Source organism: Sapajus apella, unplaced genomic scaffold (assembly GCF_009761245.1).
Source record: "Sapajus apella isolate SASKATOON/1434 unplaced genomic scaffold, GSC_monkey_1.0 scaffold26, whole genome shotgun sequence".
In the NCBI taxonomy this organism is placed as follows: Eukaryota; Metazoa; Chordata; class Mammalia; order Primates; family Cebidae; genus Sapajus; species Sapajus apella.
This window is the reverse complement of record NW_022436966.1, coordinates 15,791,040-15,809,683: the sequence shown is the minus strand read 5'-3', so window position 1 is coordinate 15,809,683 and position 18,644 is coordinate 15,791,040. Positions and strand designations below refer to the sequence as shown.

At 36.2% G+C, this 18,644-nt stretch overlaps 1 pseudogene; it reads right to left on the bottom strand.

Moving 5' to 3' along the window:
* Positions 1 to 11,979: 11,979 nt before the first annotated feature.
* Positions 11,980 to 14,894, bottom strand: LOC116560386 (annotated as a pseudogene).
* Positions 14,895 to 18,644: the final 3,750 nt, after the last annotated feature.

Sequence of the window (18,644 nt, the reverse complement as noted above, 5' to 3'; positions counted from 1 at the left end):
CACCCCAAATGCACAGAATATATGTTCTTCTTAGCACCACATTGCACCTAAATTTTACCACATAATTGGAAGTAAAGGAACAGAAATCATAACAGTCTCTCAGACCATAGTGAAATCAAATTAGAACTCAGGATTAACAAACTAACTCAAAATCACACAACTTCATGGAAAATGAATAACTGGCTCCTGAATGTAAACTGGATAAACAATGAAATGAAGGCAGAAATAAAGATGTTCTTGAAAACCAATGAGAACAAAGACATGACATACCAGAATCTCTGGGACACATTTAAAGCAGTGTCTAGAGGGAAATTTAGACCAATAAATGCCCACATGAGAAGCGAGGAAAGATCTAAAACTGACACCCTATCATCAAAATTGAAAGAGCTAGAGGAGCAAGATAAAAAAACTCAAAAGCTAGAAGATGAGAAATAACTAAGATCAGGGCAGAACTGAAGGAGATAGAGACACAAAAAAAAAACCCTTCAAAAATCAATAATCCAGGAGGTGGTTTTTTTTGAAAAGATCAACAAAATAGACAGACCGTTAGCCAGATCAATAATAAAGAAAAGAGAGAAAAATCAAATAGATGCAATAAAAAATGATAAAGGGGATATAACCACCGATCCCACAGAAATACAAACTGTCTTCAGAGATTACTACAAACAACTCTATGCACATAAACCAGTAAACCTGGAAGAAGTAGATAAGTTCCTGGACACTTACACCTTACCAAGCTTAAACCAAGAAAAGTTGAAACCTTGAACAGACCAATAACAATGGCCGAAGTTGAGGCAGCAATTAATAGCCTACCAACCAAAAAAAGCCCAGGGATGCCAGACTGGTTCAACATACGTAAGTCTATAAACATAATCCATTACATAAACAGAACCAAAGATAAAAACCACATTATTATCTCAATAGATGCAGAGAAGGCCTTTGACAAAATTCAACAGCCCTTTGTGCTAAACAATCTCAATTAACTAGGTACCAATGGAACATATCTCAAAATAATAACAGCTATTTACAACAAACCTACAGCCAATATCATACTGAATCGGCAAAAACTGGAAGCATTCCCTTTGAAATCTGGCACTAGACAAGGATACCCTCTCTCACCACTCCTATTCAATATAGTATTGGAAGTTCTAGCCAGAGCAATCAGGCAAGAAAAAGAAATAAAACCTATTCAATTGGGAAACAAGGAAGTCAAATTGTCTCTATTTGCAGATGACATGATTGCATATTTAGAAGATCCTATCGTTTCAGCTCAAAATCTCCTTAAACTGATAAGCAACTTCAGGAAGGTCTCAGGACAGAAAATCAACGTGCAGAAATCACAAACATTCCTATACACCAATAATAGACTAACAGAGACCCAAATTATGAGCGAACTCCCATTCACAATTGCTACAAAGAGAATAAAATACCTAGGAATACAGCTAACAAAGTATGTAAAGGACGTCTTCAAGGAGAACTACAAACCACTGTTCAAGGAATAAGAGAAGATACAAACAGATGGAGAAACATTCCATGCTCATGGATAGGAAGAATAAATATCATGAAAATGGCCATGATTCCCAAAGCAATTTGTAGATTCAATGCTATCCCCATCAAGCTACCAATGACCTTCTTCATAGAACTGGAAAAACCACTTTAAACTTCATATGCAACCAAAAGAGAGCCAGCATAGCCAAGAAAATCCTAAGCAAAATGAACAAAACCAGATGCATCAGGCTACCTGACTTCAAACTATACTATATGGCTACAGTAATCAAAACAGCATGGTACTGGTACCAAAACAGAGATATAGACAAATGGAACAGAACAGAGGACTTGGAGGCAAAACCACACATCAACAATCATCTGATCTTTGACAAACCGGACAAAAATAAGCAATGGGGAAAGGATTCCCTGTTTAATAAATGGTGTTGGGAAAACTGGCTAGCCATGTGCAAAAAGTAAGAAACTGGACCCCTTCCTGACACCTTACACTAAAATTAACTCCAGATGGATTAAGACTTAAACATAAGACCTAACACCATAAAAACCCTAGGAGAAAACCTGGGAAAAACCATTCAGGGCATAGGCATAGGCAAGGACTTCATGACTAAAACACCAAAAGCATGGGCAACGAAACCCAAAATAGACAAATGGCACCTAATTAACCTCCAGAGCTTCTGCACAGCAAAGGAAACAATCATTAGAGTGAACTGGCAACCAACAGAATGGGAAAAAATTTTTCAATCTACCTATCTGACAAAGGGCTAATATCCAGAATCTACAAAGAACTAAAACAGATTTACAAGAAAAAAAAACAAACCCATCCAAAAGTGAGCAAAGTATATGAACAGACACTTTACAAAAGAAGACATTTTTGTGGCCAAGAAACATAAGAAAAAAAATGCTCTTCATCACTGGTCATTAGAGAAATGCAAATCAAAACTACATGGAGATACCACCTCACACAAGTTAGAATGGGGATCATTAAAAAATGTGGAGACAACAGATGCTGGAGAGGATGTGGAGAAATATGAACACTTTTACACATTGGTGGGAGTGTAAATTAGTTCAACCATTGTGGAAGACAGTGTGGGGATTCCTCAAGCATCTAGAAATAGAAATTCCATTTGACGTAGCAGTCCCATTACTAGATATATACCCAAAGGATTATAAATCATTCTATTATAAAGACACATGCGCACATATGTGCATAGCGGCACTGTTTACAATAGCAAAGACCTGAAACCAACCCAAATGCCCACTGATGATAGATTGAACAAGGAAAATGTGGCACATATATACCATCGAATACTATGCAGCCATAAAAAATGATGAGTTCCTGTCCTTTGTAGGGACATGAATGAATCTGGAAACTGGACATTTTCAGCAAATTGACACAAGAACAGAAAATCAAACACCACATGTTCTTCCTCATAGGTGGGTGTTGAACAATGAGAACATATGGACACAGGGAGGGGAGCATCACACACTGGGGTTTGTTAGTGGGGGCCAGGGGAGGGACAGCAGGAAGGTGGGAAAGTTGGAGAGCGATAACATGGGGAGAAATGCCAGATATAGGTGATGGGGGGATGGAGGCAACAAACCACATTGCCATGTATGTACCTATGCAACAATCCTGCATCATGTGCACATGTCCCCCAGAACCTAAAGTACAATAAATAAATAAATAAGAAGTAGACATTTATGCAGCCAACAAACATATGAAAAGAAGCTCATCATCACTGAGAGAGAAATGCAAATCAAAACCACATTGAGATACCATCTCTTTCTGGTTAGAATGGTGATCATTAAAAAATCAGGAGACAACAAATGCTGGAGAGGATATGGAAAAATAGGAACATTTTTACACTGATGGTGGGAGTGTGAATTAGTTCAACCATTGTGGAAGACAATGTGATGATTCCTCAAGAATCTAGAACTAGAAATACAATTTGACCCATCAATCCCATTACTGGGTATATACGCAAAGGTTTATAAATCATTCTATTATAAAGATACATGCACACGTATGTTCATTGTGGCACTGTTCACAATAGCAAAGACCTGGAACCAACCCAATGCCCATCAAAGATAGACTAGATTAAAAAAAAAATGTGGCACATATACACCATGGAATACTATGCAGTCATAAAAAAGATGAATTCATGTCCCTTGCAGTGACATGGATGAAGCCGAACACCATCATTCTCAGCAATCTGACACAAGAACAGAAAACCAAACACTGCATGTTCTCACTCATAAGTGGGTGTTGAACAATGAGAACACATGGACACAGGGAGGGGAACATACACACCAGGGCCTGTCGGGGGTAGGGGGCTAGAAAAGGGATAGCAGAGGGTGGGGGATGGGGAGGGATAGCATTAGGAGAAGTACCTAATGTAGTTGACAGGGGTATGGATGCAGCAAAACATTATAGCATGTGTATACCTACATAATAAACCTGCACATTCTGCACATGTACCCCAGAACTTAAAGTATAATTTCCAAAAAATAGAGAACGTATTCTAATATAATTTCATCAGTATTAGAGACATAATGTGTTCTTATCAATGTTGCCAAGTCCTGCAAATTGCCAAAATCCAGTAAACACTTAGGTCTATCTTCATGTTACTCAGTTTCTTAGGTGCACTTAAAATGATAAGGGACTCTGCCTTTCTTTTTGTTGTTGTTGTTAAATTGAGGCATAAATTACACAGAGTCAAGCACACAGATATTAAGTGTAAGTTTGACAAATACATACACACATATACTCAAAACCCAAGACAGAACTATTTCTACACAACCCAAAAAGTTATAATGTATTTTTTGTGGTCAATCACCCCACTTCTAGAAGCAACCACTGTACTAATTTCTGTCATTATAAATATTCTTGGCTGTCCTTGAAATGTATAGAAATGAAATGAAATTATATATTAGACAATCTACTGTACATGGCTTCTTTCGCTCCATGTTTTTAAGATTTATCTGTCTTTTTGTCCATAAATTATTCTTTTTGATTTTAAGTATATTCATTTTTATTGCTGTATAACATACTAGCACAAACTCAGTAGCATAAAAAATTATATTTCCAATTTCAACTTTCTGGGCACAGCTTAATTGGGTCTTCTGCACAGGGTTTCCCAAGTCAGCAATCTAGGTGTCATCTGAGCTGCTTTGCTTCCCGAAGCTAGGATCCTCTTCCAAATTCAACTAATTGATTGTTTTCTACCTTAGTTCAGATCCTTGTGGCTGTAAGACTGAGGTCCCTGCTTTTTTGTCGACCAAACTCAGTGGCTGCTATCACTTCCTAAAGTACCTCACAGTTCCTTAGTACATGGCCTTCTCACAAAGCTCCTCACAAAATGGATGCTCACTTCTTCAAAGACAGGAGAATTATCTCTCTTTAGGAAGAGCCCAGTCTTTTAAGCTTTTACCTGACTAAATCAGGGGCTCCTGGGATAATCTCATTTTTAATTAACTCAAAATCAGGTGATTGGAAGTCTTAATTACACCTGCAAAAATCCCCTCACCTAGGCAAAATAACATAACCCAATCACTGGAGTGATAGCCCATCCTACTCAAAGGTCTATCCATAAGCTAGGGCAGGGGACTATACAAGGCATGTATATCAGTGGCAGAAAAGCTTGCAGGTTGTCTTAGAATTCTCCCTACCACATTAAATATTCATTTTACCCCACAATTTATTTATTAGTTTTCCCACAAATAGACATTTTAGTTTTGGCTATTAGGAATAAGCCTACTATGAACATCTGAGTATAACTTTTATATGTATACATGTTTTTATTTCCCTTGGGTAAGCACCTAATAGATTTGCTGGATCATAAAGTAGTCATATATCTAACTTTACAAGAAACTTCTAAGCAGTTTTCCAAGTCCCTCAATTACTTTATACTTTCTCCAGGAATATATGAATGTTCTGATTGTTCTGCATTTTGCCAGTATTTGTTATTGTCGTTTACAAATTTTTATGACTGTGAAGTGATTTCTATGAAGTGGAGAATTTCTGAAGTTCATTCTCTGAAGTCATTTCTCATTGGAGATTTAATGTTTTATTTTTTCCTAATTATTGATGATGTTGAGTATTTTATCATGTGACTATTGGTCATTTGGATAGTTTTAGTGAAGTATCTTTCAAATCTTTGGCCATTATTTTAAATTGGGTTGTTTGCCTTTTTGAGTTTTAGGGGTTCTTTTCATATTCTGCAACTCCTTGTCAATGATATTAATTATGAGTGCTTTCTGCCAGTCTGTGGTTTACCTATTCAATTCTTTAATAATGTCTTTTGAAGAACAGATTTTTTATTTTGAATAACTTAATTTTTTTCAGATTCTATTTCTTTTAAGCACAATTTTTTGTGTGTCCTAGCTAAACAACATTTGCCTACCCCAAAGTTGTAAAGATACACTTCCATATTTTATGCTATATTATTTGGAGCTTTATCTTTTTTCTTTTGCCATATTATCTAGCTTTAATTTTTTACATGGTAGGAAGTCAAAATAAAGATTTCCTATATTTATTTCTTTTCAACATGGCTGTCTTAGTCTTTCACACTGCTATAAAGAAATAGCTGAGACTGAGAATTTATAAAGAAAGCAGATTTAATTGGTTCACAATTCTGCAGGCTGTGCAGGAAGCATAGTGGGTTCTGCTTCTAAGGAAGCCTAGGGAAACTTAAAATCATAGTGGAAGGTAAAGAGATAGCAGAAGAATCTTATACAGCCAGAGGAGGAACGAGGAGAGTGAGGGAGGTACCACACACTTTTAAACAATCAGATCTCGTGAGAACCCGCTATCACGAGAACAACATCAGGAAATGGTGCTGTTCACAAAGGACCACCCCCACGACCCAATCATCTTCCCCCAGGCCCCACTTCCAATGGGGATTACATCTTAACATGACATTTGGTGGAAACACCAATCCAAACAATATAAATAGGTATCTAAATGTTCCAGCATTATTTGTGGAAACTACTACTCTTTCTTTCGATTTATATGTATTTCAAAAGAAAGACATTCTGAAGAAATTAGCTCTAATCTGTCTCTTACTACCCTTTCTTCTTACACATTTTTGCTTATTGCCATAATTTTCAATGAAATGTATATACTGATGATACCTAAATTTATATTTGTACTTGAATCTTCTCTTACAGGTCTCCAGATAAATAAATTCAACTATTTATTTGACATTGTCTAAGGAATGTTTCAAAGACACCTTAAATTTAACATGAGCAAAGACGAAGTCTTTATTTCCCCAATTATAGAACTTTTCCTGGCACATGAATTTTCCTCATCTCTGTAAATAGTGTAAGTATGCTTCCACAAACTTAGGAGCTATTTTTAATTGGTTTATTTTTTTTAACATTCTCAGCTAATATCAGTAAATCTTGAAAATTCTTTCCCCAATATTATCTCAAATCCAACAACTTTTTAGAATCTGTTTGGCTGCCACTTCAATCTGCTTTGCACTTTGAAGTTAACAGGCTGCATGGTTAACAGCCTGCTACAGTAGTCCAGGTAAGGGAAATTGTGAATTAAGATTTCACAATTGCCCCTTTCCAGCTCATTCCTCTTGAAGTAACAAATGTGAAAATCTTAAATCATACATTTTATTATGTAATTCTCCTACCTAAAACTCTTCAATACGTTTTACTCAATATACTAAATAAACATGTACTGAGCATCTGATGTTTGTCAGTCATTTTTTAAATACATGGGACATAATGGTAGTTACAAAAGGACATCATTCCTGACTTCATTAAATTTATACTTATGCAGTATTCACAAACCCATGCATGCACATGCAAACACAATTATAAAGTATTATTTTTGTAAATATACAGAGAAGGAATGAATCAGTGCTATGGATGTCATATAAGTGAAATTTGATATGGCCAGGAAACAAAACAAGGATCCTCAGAGTACTGATTCTTGAATTGAAATCTGAGATGTCACCACACATTATTTTTTAAAAAGAAGGACTCAGGCAGAAAGCTCTATCTGTGTACATGTACAGTTCTGAGGCATAAGAAAGCATGACAAGGACAAGTTGATGGAAGAACAGATGGCCAGGACAAGAAGCAGAAAAGAACTAAATGAGTTTGGGAAAAAGGCATGAGTCAAACCTACCGGCCTTGATAAGTAGTTGTTTTCTCTTCCCCAAAATAATGGAGAACAACTTGAGAAAGTGCACCAGTGTGGAGAATACACTGGAAAGTGAATGTAGACAGTGCCTTGGAAGGTTTCAGCAACAGTCTAGAGGAAGTGGAATGATGGCTTTTCCTGCCCTGGGACCCTTACACATTATTCCTCAATGAACGCCTACATTGCTCCTATGAATTTGTCAGATCTCAGATTAAATACTTTCTCTTAAATGAAGGCATACTATAACCACCAAAAAAATTAAAATGTTTTTCTTTCATACTTATTAGTTTCTAGCATCACTATGTTTGTTTGGTTTTTATTTCAAAGCCCTTCCACATTTTATAATGATCACTTCTTGTTTCTTTGTTTATTTCTATCTGTATCACTGGAATGTATGTACCCAGAAAGCAAGGATCATGTCTGTTTCGTTTTGTGTTTTACCAGCTTGCAAGCCATCAGCACATGCCAGTGGCTGCTTCATCATTGTACTAAAACAATGTTACTCAAATAAAGTAATTATCTTCAACATATTACATTTCCTCCTTTCACAGTGTATGTGCCATCTCAGCTCCAACATGCCAAATTATACCTTTCAACAACTGTTCTGCATGTACATGTTGGGTGTCCAGTAAGGTGACGGGGCAGAACAATGAACTCCAAGACTGGTACATATGAAAGTGGTTTAGAGCAAGGGGTCTGGACCAGGCTGCTTGGATTTCAACTTCAGTTATGCTACTTTCCTGCCATGTGATGTTAGGCAATTTACTTAGCAACCCTGGACCTCAGATGCATCATCTGTCAAACAGTGATAGTAAGGGTTCCTCATAGCATTGTGTAAGAAATAAAGATAACAGTAATTTTTAGATAATATTCATCCCACTGGACAAAGAAGAAATTTGAATTAATAGTATATTACAAATACAATATGTGTCAAGAGAAAGAATTACAGGATTTTTGAGAGTGTTCAAGAGAATAAGTTTATTATAATATAACAAGCATTCCTGCTGTTTAAAGAGAGAACATGATGTCACTTCATATTAAGATTCATTCTGCCAATGCATGTTAAGTAATTGAATTTAAATGAACCCCAGGGTCTTAGGTAAAAATCTCATCGTCACAAAAACGTATAGTGATCGCTGAGTGTATGTATATGTGTATATTGTCATCAGACTTCATATATACTATATCCACTGTATTATCTACTGAAAGATGCTCAGCATAACAAACTACTCCAAAGCTGAGAGGCTTAAAACAGCGGTCATTTATTCTCATTAATTTTGGGTTGCTTGAGGACTGGCCAAGCTAGGGTGGGCTTGGCTAAAACAGCTCTATACCTCATGATTCTCTTTCTGCATCTAGAATCAGCTGGCTAGTGAACATGTTTGTCTCCTGGCAAGGGCAGAAGTGAAAACAAACAGAAGCCTGCATGAACTCTTGAGGCTTAAATTTTGAAGTGGCACATTGTCACTTTGTAACATTTTGTTGACCAAAGAGAGTCACTGAGCTGAACTCAAAGTCAAGAAGTGGGAAAATAAACTCTACCCATCTTATGGAAAGAGCTGCAAAGTATACAGCAACAGGCTTGGTTATAGAAAAGATGAAAAATTGGGATTTTAATACAGGGAAGGATGAAAAATAATGCAATTTGCCAAACCTGCTGTTTGTTCTTCATTATATCTGACTAGAGACAGGAATGCTAAATGTTAACAAAGAAATATAGGGCAGTATAGATTCCTCTATTATGTGATTACATATAATCATAAGTAGTCTTTTAACTAAAATGGACATGGAGGGATAAAAAAGAATAAGGCAATAATTTCTTGAAAGTTTAAAATAAATGCCAGTACTTACAACCATTTTGTAGATATATGACAGAATATAGAAATAAAACATCTTATGCAACATATGATTACAGCTGTTATTCCTTTCACACAATGTTCTCTTATTGTACAGGATATTTTTAGTAAGATAAAGTCATTTTTCATTTTTTTCTTACCTCAATTCAAGCTCTATTTCTTATGGGATTACTTTGGGCAGCCAAGTATTTTATAGTTTGATGGTGCCCTTTCAGGACCTTTCCTAACATAAAAGATGCTTTTTAAAAAATAGTTTTATTCTGTATTCTGTAATTGCTTCCATTTCAGGCTCCTTTTTCTCAGACTGTATAAGGGAATCTAATCAAGTTTAGGAACTGAATTGTGTGCTATGTCTTCAAAGCTTAATATAACCACTTTCGTGTTCTTTTCATTAGAAAATCTGGATATTTTTATTAATTTTCCCCAATTTTTATGTTTCCTGGAACCTTTGCAAGACCACTGTATAGGACTGTACATTCAGCTGTGGATTTTAGTATAAAAATGTACCAAAGTAGGGTTATTCTAATGTCCTCTTTCAACTAATAGCAATTGCTTTATGTAACATATGAAAAGGAAAAGTAACATTTCTAAATAATATTTTAATTATTTGAAATGCTCAATTGTCCAAAAATAAAAGAGAAACAGCCACTCTGAAAGCAGGCTTGCTTTTTTTTCACATATATATTTATTTTATTTTATATATTCATGTAATAAAATGTGATGCTTTGGTATATGCGTGTACATTATGGAGTGACAAAATCAAGCTAATTAAAATGTTCATCACCTTACATAATTATTTATTTTTGATAGCATTTAAAATCTACACTCTTCACAATTTTTAAGTATATAGTACAGTATTATTTACTATAGTAATCAAGCTGTACAACAGATTTCTAGAAGTAATTCCCTCTAACTGAAACTTTGTACTCTCTCACCAACGTCTGAGAAACCAACCCCCGAACCCTCAGCCCCTGGTAACCACAATACAACTCTCTGCTTCTATGAGTTTGACTATTTTAAATTCCACATAAATGTGAGATGATGTGGTATTTTTCTTTCTGTGCCTGGCTTATTTTACTTAGCATCATGTCCTTCAGGTTTATCTGCATCATTAAAAATGATAGGATTTCCTTTTTTTAAGGCTAAATAATATTTCTTTATATATATATAACTGCATTTTAACTTTAGGTTCTAGGGTACATGTAAAGAACATGCAGGATTGTTGCATAAGTACATACATGGCAATGTGGTTTGCTGCCTCCATCTCCATCACCTATACTGGCATTTGTCCCCATGTTATCCCTCCCCAACATATTTCATTGTGTACATATATTACATTTTCTTTATTCATTTGTGTGTTTATGGATACTCATTTATTTCATATCATTGTGGTTGTGAATATTGCCACTATGAACATGGGAATACAGATATATCTTCAGCATACTGATTTCATTACCTTTGGATTTATATATAAGGGGACTAGCTGTATCATATGGTAGTTCTATATTTAATTTTTTGAGGAATCTCCATGCCATTTTCCATAATAGCTATATTAATTTATATTTCCATCATCAGTGAGCAAGGGTTCCATCTTCTCTACATTCTTGCCAACACTTGTTATCTTTCATTTTTTGATAATAGCTATTCTAATAGTTGGGAGATAATATTTCATAGTGTTTTTAATATGCATATCTCTAATAATTAGTGAAGTTGAACATTTTTTCATATACCTTTTGGTCACTTCAATATTTCAATGTCTTTTTTTTTTTTGAGATAGGTCTATTCAGGTCCTTAGTCCAATTTTTTTTTTTTTTTTTTTTTTTGAAATGGAGTCTTGCTCTGTCACCCAGGCAGGAGTACAGTGGTACAATCTCAGCTTACGGCAACCTCTACCTCCTGGGTTCAAGCAATTCTCCTGCCTCAGCCTCCTAAGTAGGTGGGATTAGAGGCATGCACCATCACACCCAGCTAATTTTTGTTTGTATTTTTAGTAGAGATGGATTTCAACCATGTTAGCCAGGCTGGTCTCAAACTCCTGATCTCAAGTGATCCACTTCCCATGGCCTTCAAAAGTGCTGGGATTACAGGTGTGAGCTACCATGCCCAGCCCCTTAGTCCATTTTTTAATCAACTTATTTGTTTTCTTGCTATTGAGTTTTTTTGCTTTGTTTTGTTGTAGTTTCTTAAGTATTTTGCACTTGATCTTAGCCAAAAAAAAAAAAAAGAAAAGAAAAGAAAAGAAAAAGAACATTGACTTTCTTACATATTTTGGATATAAACATCTTAGGTTTGTCAATATTTTCTCTCATTCTCTTAGGTTGACTCTTCGCTCTGTTGATTGTTTTCCTTGCTGTGTTGATTGGTTTTTGTTTGATACACTCCATTTATGTTTGCTTTCCTTGCCTTTGCTTTTGAGATCATGGACAACAAAACATTGCCAAGACCAGATTGTGGTGCTTTTTTTTTTTTCCACTGTTCACACCTATATTTCAAGTTTGGAAATGCATATTTGCAAGCAGCAATACAAAAGTATTCATGAAGAATGCATAATCTCTGAAAATTATGAAAACATCCCTGCTACCAATACATTTCTAAATACAAAACTGACTACCATATTTGTTACTTCTGTGTAGCGAGAAAAGTTCATTTTTAAAACAGATAAAATTCAGTCTTTAGGTATGAATGGTATGAATGACAGCCTCTCTTTTTTTGTTTTTTTAATTTTTAGTCGTTTGGAATCCTTAACCATGCAAAAGCTTTGAACAGAAGAGTTCACAAAGGAACCAGGGTTGTCTTATGGCATCCAGTTAAGCCAGAGCTGGGAATGCCTCTGGGTCATCCACATCAGGAGCAGAAGCACTTGACTTGTTGGCCTGCTGTCAAGGTTTGGGCACCCACCACACCCACGTCCACCTCGTCCTCTGCTGCCACCATGTCCTGGGTGGCCAAGGTCTCCAAAATTGATCTTTAGCTGAGACATTATATATCATTTGCTGGCTTCCAGAAATAATGGTCCATAACCGAATCTTCAGCATGAGCCTCTTCACTCTTTGATTTATGAAGAACAAATCCCTTCTTCCACTGCCCATCTGCACCTTCATTTGGTTTTTGGAAATTAAATTCTACTTTTGCCCAGTCCTTATTTTGAATAGCCTTCCACTCATCCAAAGTCATCTCTTTTAGACCCTCCTCTTTTACCTCTTCAACTTCATTCTTGTTATTTTCAGTGTCAGCCGCTGGATGATGTTCTTCAGCTACAGGTGTTTCCTCAGTGATATTTTATTGATCCAAGTCAGGTAATTTGTCTTGGACAGTTCCCCAGTTGTGAGATCCGCTACCTCCATTTTTGTCCTTGTGCTTCAGGCCAGATCTATTACTTCCACTATGTCTATCAAATTCACATTTACCACAAGAATCAAATCCATCTCCTCTGCCCATTCCACATCCACGGCCCCCTTGATCTCTTCCAAGACCACCACAACCTTGAATGGGTCTGTCAATATTCGGTCTATCAACTGAAAATTTGCCCCCTTCACCCTTTTCTTCAAGTGGCTTTTCAAATCGTCATTCACTAGGTGGTCGCCTTTCTGGTCTTCTATTAGTTATTTTCCCTTCACCCTGAAGTTGTCGATCGGGTCTTCTTCCAACTCGTCTTATTCCTTCTTTTTTTTTTTTTTAATTGCATTTTAGGTTTTGGGGTACATGTGAAGAACATGCAAGATTGTTGCATAGGTACACACATGGCAGTGTGATTTGCTGCCTTCCTCCCCATAACCTATATCTGGCATTTCTCCCCATCCCAACCCTCCCCAACTCCCCACCCTCCACTCTCCCTCCCCTATTTCCCCCTGACAGACCCCAGTGTGTAACGCTCCCCTCCCTGTGTCCATGTGTTCTCATTGTTCAACACCCACCTATGAGTGAGAACATGCAGTGTTTGATTTTCTGTTCTTGTGTCAGTTTGCTGAGAATGATGGTTTCCAGTTTCATCCATGTCCCTACAAAGGACACAAACTCATCTTTCTTGATGGCTGCATAATATTCCCTGGTGTATATGTGCCACATTTTCCCTGTCCAGTCTATCATCGATGGGCATTTGGGTTGGTTCCTTCTTTCTTAAGTGCCACAGGCGGCTGCATCTCCTCTTTCTTGTTAACCAGGCCAACGCTGGGGGGCAGCGGGTCCTTGTGGCCTTTCTGGGACTCCTTGCGCAGCTGCTTGCCTGCCGCCTTGGAGCTGGTCTGCGCCACCGCCTGAGCTGCGCTCTTGGTCTCAGGGCCCCCAACGCCGCCCCGCCGGCTTCTTTTTTCTTGTTCTCCTCTGCCTTCAACACCTCGAAGGGGTCTGATTCGTTGTCAAATAACTGGTCCAATCGGTTGATGACCCGTTCCTCCACGGATTGCAGCGGGTCATGCTGAGCCAAGAGCCTATGTTGTTTTAAATGTCCTAAATTTTCTATCCTATTCCTCCATTGTTTTGCAAAGCCTCTTTTTCTACGTTTCTCAGAGAAGTCAATATAACCCAATTTTATGGATACAAGTCATAAATTATAGTTTAAAAAGAGATTTTACAGTTCATTTAGTTTACTCCTTGTTGTTTAAGATAAATTAAGTGTAGGGGAGTGGTAGCTCAGTTTGCCAAGAGAATACCTGAGACTGTGGCCTTAGACAGAGATAGATACCAATATCATGTTTGCTACTCAGAGACTATGTGACTTGGAACAGATCACCTAGCTCATCGGAGTTTCAGCTTCATTACCTGTTAAATGGGGATTATAACATTATAACATCTTGGAAATGCAATTTTGAAAATTATATTAGTAAACATAAATTCAAGGAGCCTCAACTGTAAACGATATTCCTTAAGGACATATAGCTAGATATTTTCAGATACGCAAAATCAGAAATTTCTAACTTCCAGTACAGTTACCATTCCCCATGTTCACCTCTGCTTCAAGAAGTGTAAAATTTACTGGTAATAGAGAAATCTCATACAGAGTGTTTACATTGCAATGTACACTAATGATACAGAATAAACCCACAGATCAAAAAGAGATTGGCCATTTTCTGTCAAAAGAGGTAGAGACAAGAGAAACAACAATATAATATAGGAATCCCTGATATCTGAAGCAGATATCTCAAGCAGCTACATTTAGATTATCTCTCTGTGTCTCTGTCTCTGTCTTTCTCTCTCACCTTCAGAACATAGTAAGCAAGATATATTAATCAAAATGTGTCATTTCAGCATATCAGACTTGGATTTAAAAAAAAAAAAGAACTAAATGAAAGCCAAAAAGGGGAAAATTCTGAGTTCTTTTTCTCTCATTTACTCACCCTTCTAGAGTGTTTTTCCAATGCAGAATGTTCTGACATCTCAGTAATGACTGTAATATCCTGTCAGAGCAAACATCTCTCAGACCTGATTCTGCTGCAGACCTAAAATGAGGTGTTTCTTAGTGATAAGTGAATTTCTATTGAAGAACATTTGAAAGAGAGATTCACAGTTTTCTTTCACCATTCTCTATGCAAAAAAAAATATATATATATATATCCTATCCAATCAAACATTGGAATGTGCTTTTCACCGCTATAATACTGTACTACCACTCTACATTGTGAGGCTCTATTTATAGGAATAATTAGTATTTATTAAGCACTCACTCTATGCCAAGCTCTCTGCTAGGGGCTATATATGTGTTATCTAGTGCAATCCTCAAAGCAGAAGAGTTAAGCATCAGGATGCTTTTTTTTTAAAGAGATGACAGTTTTTTAAAGATGATTTATTCACTAATTTTTCAGCTTTTATTATAGGTTTAGTAGGAACATGTGCAGGACTGTTACACAAGTATATTGTATGCTGCTGAGGTTTGAAGTATGAATGATTCCGTCTCCCAGGTAGCAACCATAGTATCCAATAGGTGGTTTTTCAGCCCCTTGCCTCTTTCTTTCCTTCCTCTTGTATTCCCCAGTATCTATTGTTGTCATCTTTATGTCCACATGTACTTGATGTTTAGCTTCCAGTTATAAATGAGAATGTGTAGTATTTGGTTATCTGTTTCTGTATTAGGTCACTTAGGATAATGGCCTCCACCTGCATCCATGTTGCTGCAAAGAATATGATTTTATTCTTTTTATGGTTCCATAGTATTGGATAAAGAAAATGTCATATAATCCAGAGTTGATTGGACCACATTTTCTTTATCCAATCCAGAATTGATTGGCATCTAGCAAATGCCTTTGCTATTGTGACTAGCACTGTGATGAACATATGGATACTTGTGTCTTGTTGGTAGAATGACCAAATTCACAGACTGGTTTCCTTGGGTATATACCTGGTAGTGGAATTGCTGGATCCAATGACAGTTTAACTCTTAGTTCTCTGAGAAATGTTCAAACTGCTCTCCCCAGTGGCTGAACTAATTTACATTCCCACTATCAGTGTATAAGTATCCTCCTTTCTCCACAGCCTTTCCAGTATCTGCTGCTTTTGGACATTTTAGCAAAACCCATTCTGAGTGGTGTGAGATGATGTCTCATTGTGGTTTTGATTTGCATTTATCTGATGATTAGTGATTATGAGCATTTTAAAAACATATTTGTTGGCTGCTTGTATGTTTTGTTTTGAGAAGTGTGTGTTCATGTCTTTTTGGCACTTTTTAATAGAGTGTCTCTTGCTTGTTGATTTATTTAAGTTCCTTATAGATTCTGGATATTAGGCCTTTGTCAGATGCATAGTTCATGAATATTTTCTCCTGTTTTGTATGTTATTTGTTTACTCCCTTTATAGTTTATCTTGCTGTGCAGAAGCTCTTTAATTAGGTCCTATTTATCAATGTATTGTTATTGCAGTTGCTTTTGAGGATTTAGCCATAAATTCTTCTCCAGGGCCAATACTGAAAAGGAGTTTTTCTAAGTTTTCTTCTAGAATCATTAATTTTTTTAATATGACTTTTATTTTAAGTTCAAGGGTACATGTGCAGGCTTGTTATATAGGCAAACTTGTGTCATGGGGGTTTGTTGTACAGATTATTTTGTCCCCCAAGTGTTAAGTTTTGTACCCATTAGTTATTTTCCCTGTCTAACATTTGCCTTTAATCTGACTTCAGTTAATTTTTGTATAGGATGAACAGTTGGGATCGAGTTTCCTTCTTCTGCATATGGATAGCCAGTCATCCTAGCATCATTTACTGAATGAAGAATCTTTTCCCCATTGTTTATTTTTGTTGACTCATCAAAGATCAGATTGTTTTAGGTGTGCAGTTTATTTCTGGCTTCTCTACTCTGTTCCATTGGTCTACCTGTCTATTTTTATAATAGTGCCATACTGTTTTGGTCACAGCAGTCTTACAGTATAGTTTCAAGTCAGGTAACATGATGCCTTTGACTTTGTTCTTTTTGCTCAGGATTGCTTTTAGGCAATCCTGAGCAAAAAGATGGCTATTAGGACTCTTTTTATTCCATAAAAACTTTAGAATCATTTTTTTCTAAATGCGTAAAAAAATGACATTGGTAGTTTGATAGGAATAGCACTGAATCTGTAAATTGCTTTGGGCAGTATGGCCATTTTCATGATATTTATTCTTCCTATCCATGAGCATAAAAATACCTAGGAATGTAGCTAAGCAAGAAGGTGAAAAATCTCTACAATGAGAATTACAAAACACTGCTAAAAGAAATCAGAGATAACAAATAGAGGTGACAGTTTTAAGGAGCTCTAATGTCTAACTATGGTTGATAGAGAGTGTAAGGAGCTAATCTAGGGTATAAGCTGAACTTCAACATCAAGGTCTATCCATGGAGATTAACTTCCTGAGAAAATGTTATGATGAACTTAATGCATATAAGCTGCCAAGGATTGGAATAGTAAGTTCAAAGATATTTCTCATTTCTGTATAAGTTTCATTTAGTGGGGGTCTACACTCCATGAAAATTTGTGAACTGAATTATCCCTAGTGATTACAGAAACCATAGTCCTCGTTGCCTACCAATATGTTTGGTTAAACTATATTCACAGAGATAATTTAATTGCAAGTGAATGTAACTTAGTTGTTTTCTAATCTGAAATCATTTAAAAAATATTTTTAAAATATTCATACATATATGCATACTCAATTTTTATGAGGGCATAAAAATAACACATATCTTGGATATTTTATCATGCTTTATAAAAACATTTGTACTTCACTCTACATCTTCTCTTTTCCCTGAATCTACATTAGCTCACCTGTACCCTAAATTTCATAATTCCTATATATCATTTATTTCTGCTTTCTTTCCCAGAAAATATATATATGTATAGCATTATATTTATATGTATATATACACACACACTATGTCTTAGTCTGTTCAAGCTGCTATAACAAAAATAATGTAAACTGAGTTGGCCATAAACACCAGAAATTTATTTCTCACAATTCTGGGATCTGAGAAGTCCAAATTTGAAGTATATGTGGTATCTGGTAAGGGCTCTCTTTCCAGCTCATAGATGATGCCTTTTAACTGTGTTCTCACATGTGGAGTGGGGTGAGAAGTCACTCTCAGGCCTCCTTTATAAGGACACTAATGCCATTCATGAGCACCCCTAATTATTTCCCAAATACCTCACCTCGTGGTACTATCACCTGTGGGTAAGATTTCAACATATAATATGGAGAGACATAAACATTCAGATCATAATACATCACAGACACACACACATATACACACACACACACACACGCTACAAATACCTAGCCCAGTTGCATTTTTTGAACAAGACACTAGAGAGAATCTTTGTAATTTGCAAGTGCTTTTGGTCTCACATGTTATTTAATAATTTTGGAATTATTTTTTGAATACAGCATTTTCTTCTACAGAAATGCCCATTTATGTTAGTATATTTACTAAACAAATCACATATTCCTCACTATAAGAGAAAAATCAAGATGATTATGTATTAAATTCTCACATATATAATGGAGTCTGCTTTTGAACCTGACTGGATTCTACTGATCAATTTGTCTATTGCTAGTTTACATCAATGCCACATTAATTTTACTAATGTAGCTTTATACTGCATTCTAATATCTAGTTGTAGTTTTTATACATTGCAACTTTTTTCTGTCTCATACTTTTCCTATCACA